We start from the raw sequence: 6,193 nt of genomic DNA on the forward strand, positions 1-6,193 counted from the left end.
TGGAATTGGAACTAAAGTTCACATGTCTTTTGAACGAATTACATATAAGAAAGAGAGAAAAGGGGCACCTGGGTGGCTCAGTCAGTTAAGCATCTGCCTTCAGCTCAGGTCATGATCCCAGGGTCCTGGGATCAAGCCCCACATCGGGCTCTGTGCTCAGCAGGGAGCCTGCTTCTCCCACACCCTCTCCCTCTCCCTCTGCTACTCCCCCTACTTGTGTTCTCTCTCCCTCTCACATAAATAAATAAAATCTTTTTAAAAAAAGGGAAAAAGGGAAAGAGAAAAGAAGAAAAACAATTCATGCTGACTACTCATAATAGCTGAGATATGGCAACAACCTCAGCGTCCGTCAACAGAAGAACAGATGGAAAAGATGTGGGGCGTATACAACGGAATATTACTCAGCCATGAGAAAGAAGGCCGGCCTGCCTGTTGCGGCCACTTGAATGAAACTTGAGGGCAGGATGCTAAGCCGGGTAACTCAGATAGAGAAAAACAAATCCTGCATGACCTCACTTGCACCTGGAATCTAAAAAAGTCAAACTCAGAGAAACGGAGGAGAGTGGTGGTTGCCAGGGATTGGGGGTACAGAAAATGGGGAGCTGTTGGTCAAAGGTGCAAACTCCCAGTCCTAAGATAAACCAGTTCTAGGAATCTAATGTACAGCCTGGGATTATCGCTATAATACTGTGTCACGTGCTTCAATGTTCTCACCACCAAGCACCTTAAACTTCCACAATGTCATGTGTCCATTTTATCTTAAGCTGGAGGGGAAAAAAATGAAGGGAAAAAGGAAGCGTGCTCCAGTGTGCAATAAACCATCAAGGAAACGATAAGCCAAGACCGAAGGAGTGACCGAAGTATCGCCTCCTAGCCCGGGCTTGCCCTTTGACTTTCTTAAGGGTGTCTTCTGATGTTGATCTCAATCAAGTACAACGTCTGGATTCCTTCTGTTCCAGTTAGGGCGCCTTGTCTCCTGCTGAAGAAATCCTTGCCTCCCGAAGGCCATGAAGACTGCCTCCAGTGCTCCACGCAGCAGCCCGTCACCCACCTTGGATCACTTTCATGCACGGAATGGGGTAGAAGGTCAAGGTTTGTGGTTTTCCGTATGCTGTCCGGTCATTCCAGCACGGCATGTTGGCAATCGTTCCTTTCCCACACTGACTCGCTGTGGTGCTTTTGGGTGGGGAACGCTCCGTAGCAATGAGCACAAGACACTGCTGCCTCCCACGACAGCATGGGTACAGTCTGTGGATTTTAGGGTAAACGAGAGAAGCCAGACACAAAGGAACGTGCTGTGCGATTCCATTTATGGGACGTTCCAGAGAGCACTCTGTGGTGACGCGGTGACGGTGGATGCCTTGGGGTGGGGTGTCGCCTGGGAGGGGGCATGAGCGATCCTTCTGGGGTGTGGAAATGTTCTTTATCTCCACCTGGGTGGTGGCTCCCCAGGTGCCTGCAAATGAAAACAAAATCAATGAGCTGTGCCGTTAAGAACATTCTTTTAAATTAGTGTGCTGACAGCCACTGCTTGTATGCTATACGCTAATTTAAAACAATGTTCTTGGAGCAGGAGGGGAGGAAAAGCTGCATTCAGACAGAGGGTGTTCACTGTGGAAGCTGTGAAGAGGCTTTTCAGAGCTGGAGAAAGAAAAAGAGAAGCAGCCCCTGGAAGCTGGCCGGGCTCCTAGCTGGGCCGTACTGCTCCCCCGGGGGACACAAACAAGCTCACAAAACACCAGCCTCAGCCGAGGTCCCCCTGGGACAACGAGAGAGGGAGACACAGCAAGGCCACTTCACAACTGCGTCTCAGCATAGACCAAACAGGGTCCCCATGCCACCCACAAAACACCAAGCACCCCCTCTCCCCGGGCCTCTCATTAAGCTAAAATAAATTTGTCTTTACCAGTTATCATGTTTATCAGCATTATCGTCTTTTTGGTGTCCCCTCTCTGTAGACGACATTGACTGAGCTCCTCAGTCACACGATTGCTTCTGCTTTCTGGCACTATCCCGCCTGGTGACCCCCATTACCTTAGGTCCTCCCCTAAAGCGCCCAGCCGAAGCCCGCATCATACAATAGGTTCTCTCTAGCACTCTACAGAGAAGCGCGGTCCCCGTGAGCGCGTTCTCCCGGGCTGCAGTAAGCAGCAAACCCACACTGTTTAACCACCGGTGGCTGCAGGTGGCCTGGCTGGAGGGCATCTACTGGACATTTGACCGAAGTCCTGCAGCATAATTCGGTGTTTGCCACGCAGAGAAAGAGGGAAAAGTGATCTGAGCAAAAGGCATAGGTGAGCAAACACTCTTGCAGCAGGTGGAGGGCCCCTGCTTGTGTATAGGGCTGGGCTGGGGGCCCGAGCATGAGCATTGAATGCCAAGCTACAGAAAGGGGCTGAGACCAGGGTGAAGGGCACGAGGCCCGACTCTGGAAGAGTGAGCACCTCCTTCAACGTTGCATGCTGGACACGTCACTCCCCTCACCCTATCCCAACCCCACCAGTTTCTGGACCTACCTCTAATTCAGGGCCAGCCCCAGCCCTGAGCCAGCAGTTGGCCAGGACGTGCTCCAAGGGGACATCTGTGGGCAGAGCTGTAGCCAGTGCCATCTCGACGGCCAGCCCTTTCTCCCGCTATCTGTAGTAACCATTTCCAGCCTTTGACTTGCACCACACCCTGTTGCCCCAGCTCCTGGCTATGACAGTCAGCAAGGAATTGTGGGCAGGGGGCCATCAGCTTCCCACCCCTGATTGCCAACCCCCCAGGGCTTCTTGGCCTCTGCCCTCGGCCCTCCTCTAGGCCCTCCTATCAAAGACCCAGCCTCTCTGGTCAGCTTAGGGCTCAGTTTGGGTCCTCTCTGACCCCCCGCTCCTGGAGGCAGGCTTCTCCTTTGGGGTCTGGCCACACCTGCCTGGCTCTCTTCGACCCTAGGGCCTCTATGTGGCTGACCCCTGACTAGTAAGCCTGGAACGCTGGGGCTCAGGTAGGCTCTGTTCTCTGCCTTTCACTTCCCTTGGGTGACCTTACCTCCCCTCTGGTTCCTATGACCTTGAGATCCCCAGATCTCTCTCCCAGTCTCCAGACCACTGAATCCTACTGTAAGATAGATGCTTTCACTTGAGCCCCCAGAACTCCAAACAGCCATCCCAGGCTGGGTTCTTGTGTCAAATATTCATGCTCCAGGGATGTGACGAGAACTCCCAGGAGAATCTGAGACGAGCACAGGGAAGCAGGATCTGGAAGGGAAGCTGAGGAGGACTCCCCAGAGGGCAGCTCTGGCCTGATTCCCCAGTGGCTCTGGAGGGTAGGTCACACTGCAAGCCTGCCACAACTGCAGGAAAGGTGTTGGGGCTTGCACACTCCTGTGCCCACAGTTCAGGGCTGGCATTCCCTGGCACACGGCCACTCTGAGCCACAGAAGCATCCGGAAGGAGCCCGCCTAGGAAGAGATGCAGGAACAGAACCGGCCAGGACACAAGTGCCGTCCAAGCAGGTGGGGAACACAAAGGGATGGGAGGAGACCACACCCATCATCCCCCTAAGCCGTTCCCCTTTTGGGATTTGTCACCTCCACAAGTAGCAAAGTCGGGGACCCAGGCCCAAGAGTAGAAGCCACCGTCCGGCCCAGTTCAGGTCCGTTCAAGCATCTGGGCCAGCTCCCGCTCTGTCACCCGCGCTGGGAGGCGACACAGAGAAGCCCAACCAGGCCTCGACCTGGGAATCCCTGGTCTATTTGGAGTCCCTGATACCAACAAATGACCGAGGGAAAGAGATGCCATCAGTCCTGCACAAGGGGGTGGGACTCTGAGGCTGGGGCCAGAGGACAGTCAGTGTAGACCTGGGGCAGGGAGATGGCCCTGGGCCGGGAGGGCGTCACACGATGCAGAGGCGCTGATGGAGAGGTGGAAGGGACGACCCGGGCAGGACGCAGCCTGGTTCACACAGGGAACGACACTGGTTTCACCAAGAATTCCCACAACTTTATCCATAGCCTCCTGTACTGTTTTTGACTTAACAATTTTCTCTAAAGAAACTCTCATTTTTTAAAAAATGTAACCAAGTTTATTTCAAAAGGAAATTTCATATTACCTCAAGTAGAAAGAGACTATCACTTGGCCAGAAAAAGAGAGAGGGGGTGGTCCAGGAGGCAGCCGCACACATGGGCCTGGAGCCTGGGGCTGGGGCACCTGGACAGGAGACGCGATTGGGGGTGACCAGCATGTGGACTGAGGAGGCTGTCAAGGCCTGAGCCGCAGGGCACCCCAGCCAGCTAGGAGCAGAAGAGACCAGATTGCAGAGCTCTGTGGCCTAGCGGCGGCGGGCCATTCTACGGCCGAGCCGCTCCTACAGCGGGAGGTGTGGGGGGCTGAGGGAGAGGGGCTGCCAATGGGCTGGTCCCCTCCTGGGGAGCCTGGAGCACCTGGAGGAGACCACGCAGCCCCCGCGGGTTACAGAGCTCCGCGTCGGATCCCCCCTCCAAGAACACAGCCTCAGCGTTTTGCTGTAAAATGCCCTTCCTCCCTTTTCCATAAATGTAAACTTTCCTTTAAAAAAATTTTTTTTTAACGAGAAAAACAAATGACGATTGATATCTTTCCAAGGGATTAAGTAACTAAAAAACAGCTTTTACTTGATGCAGAAGTTGATATCTTCAACACATCCTTTTCCAAAAATAACAATAACAAAACACAAACAGGGTATGTTGGACACCAAAGTAGGAAAGTTTCCAGACAAATAAAAAAATATTTGTCTAAGGTTTTAACAACCAAACTGACACCCCCCTGCCCTTGGCTTCCACACTCTAATCAGAGCTAAACAATGGGGTGAAGACAAGCCTGTTTTCCCCGAGGTTCGGGCCCATGTCAGCAGATTTATCAGCGGGGTGTCTGATCCTGTCCAGCTCCACGTTCCCGGGCTGAGGCACAAAGCTAGCTGGTTTCCTGGTGTGCGTTTGGAGTGTGTGTGCCGCCCCCCACAGCAGAAGGCCGCCCCCTCTTCCAGGAGACCCCCGGTCTGACCGCAAGGGGCCGGTCTCAGTGGACTTTTGCTGAGGACCCCTAACTCCTTGGGCTGGCATTCAAGGCTCTTCCCAGTCTTCCAAGACTCCCTTCCTTCCGACTCAGCCCTTCCCTACGTGTGGTTCCCCACCTCTCAGCCTCAGCGGCTGCTGTTCCCCTCCATCCCGGGCGGGCACTCTGACTGCCGCTCCTCCCCAGTCTCAGCGGACTCGAGCTCTCACCGTCTCCCAAGACCAAGGTGAGCCCAGAAGCCACCCGACCTGCCACAGTCCTGGTTTATACCTTCTGGTCCCCTGTGATTATGAACAGTGTCCCCTTTCACGTTCATAAATACATATCCTGGCTCAGAGAGCGGATTCTATTGTCACCTGACAGGAGGCCCAGCTCAAATAGCTTCTCCAGGAAGCCACCCCTGATTTCCAGAGCAAGGTCTTTGTCCTGAACTGGCACGGCCCGAGTCGGTCTCCTGAACATACCCCACACGCCGTGGTGGGCCCTCTGCTCTGCAGGCAGGCCTCGCTCCTCTGCTGGCCAGACAGTCTCTGTATTAAAAGCACTTACAAACATAGTATTACAGGTTAGATTGTGTCCCCCGCTCCCGAAAAGATACATTGATGTATCACCCCGGGTACCTGCGAACATGACCTTCTTTGGAAATCATCTTTGCAGATTTAACCGGGTTAAGAGAAGGTCCTTTGGGTGGGCCCCAATCCAGAATGACTATGTCCTTTAGAAAGGGGAACTGGAACACGGAGACAGAGACAGGGAGAACACTACCTTGTGACCAGAGTTCCGCGTCCACAAGCCAGGGACGCCGAGGGCTGCCAGCAAACAGCAGACGCTGGACGAGGCGAGGAAGGGTCCTCCCCTGGAGCCGTCAGAGGGAGCCCGGCCCTGCGGACACGCTGCTCCCGGATGTCCAGCCTCCCCACCTACGAGACGACCAGTTTCTGTTGTTTTAAGCCTCCCTGTCTGGGGCGTTTTGTTCTAGCAGCTTTAGGAAATGAATAACTACAGTAACTCCTCTTTTAAATAACTGCTCCCCTGAGATTCAGTTCACACACTGTAAGAGTCGCCCCTTTAAGGTGCGCGACCCCATGGCTTTCGGTATATTCACGGAGTTGTGCAAGCATCACCACTACCTGATTTTGGAACATTTTGTCACCCCCCAGAAA

The 6,193-nt window shown here is 53.9% G+C and overlaps 1 long non-coding RNA gene across 1 annotated transcript; it reads right to left on the reverse strand.

Annotated features, from left to right (window-relative positions):
• Window positions 1–736: 736 nt before the first annotated feature.
• Window positions 737–5,985, reverse strand: LOC123802049 (uncharacterized). Its single transcript, XR_006782418.2, has 2 exons — window positions 5,796–5,985; window positions 737–1,456 (listed from the first exon to the last, which is right to left on the reverse strand). It is a non-coding gene; the product is annotated as an uncharacterized LOC123802049 (long non-coding RNA).
• Window positions 5,986–6,193: the final 208 nt, after the last annotated feature.

The sequence above is a fragment of the Ursus americanus genome, chromosome 14 (genome assembly GCF_024610735.1).
Source record: "Ursus americanus isolate L20-20 chromosome 14, mUrsAme1.1.p, whole genome shotgun sequence".
NCBI classification, from domain to species: domain Eukaryota; kingdom Metazoa; phylum Chordata; class Mammalia; order Carnivora; family Ursidae; genus Ursus; species Ursus americanus.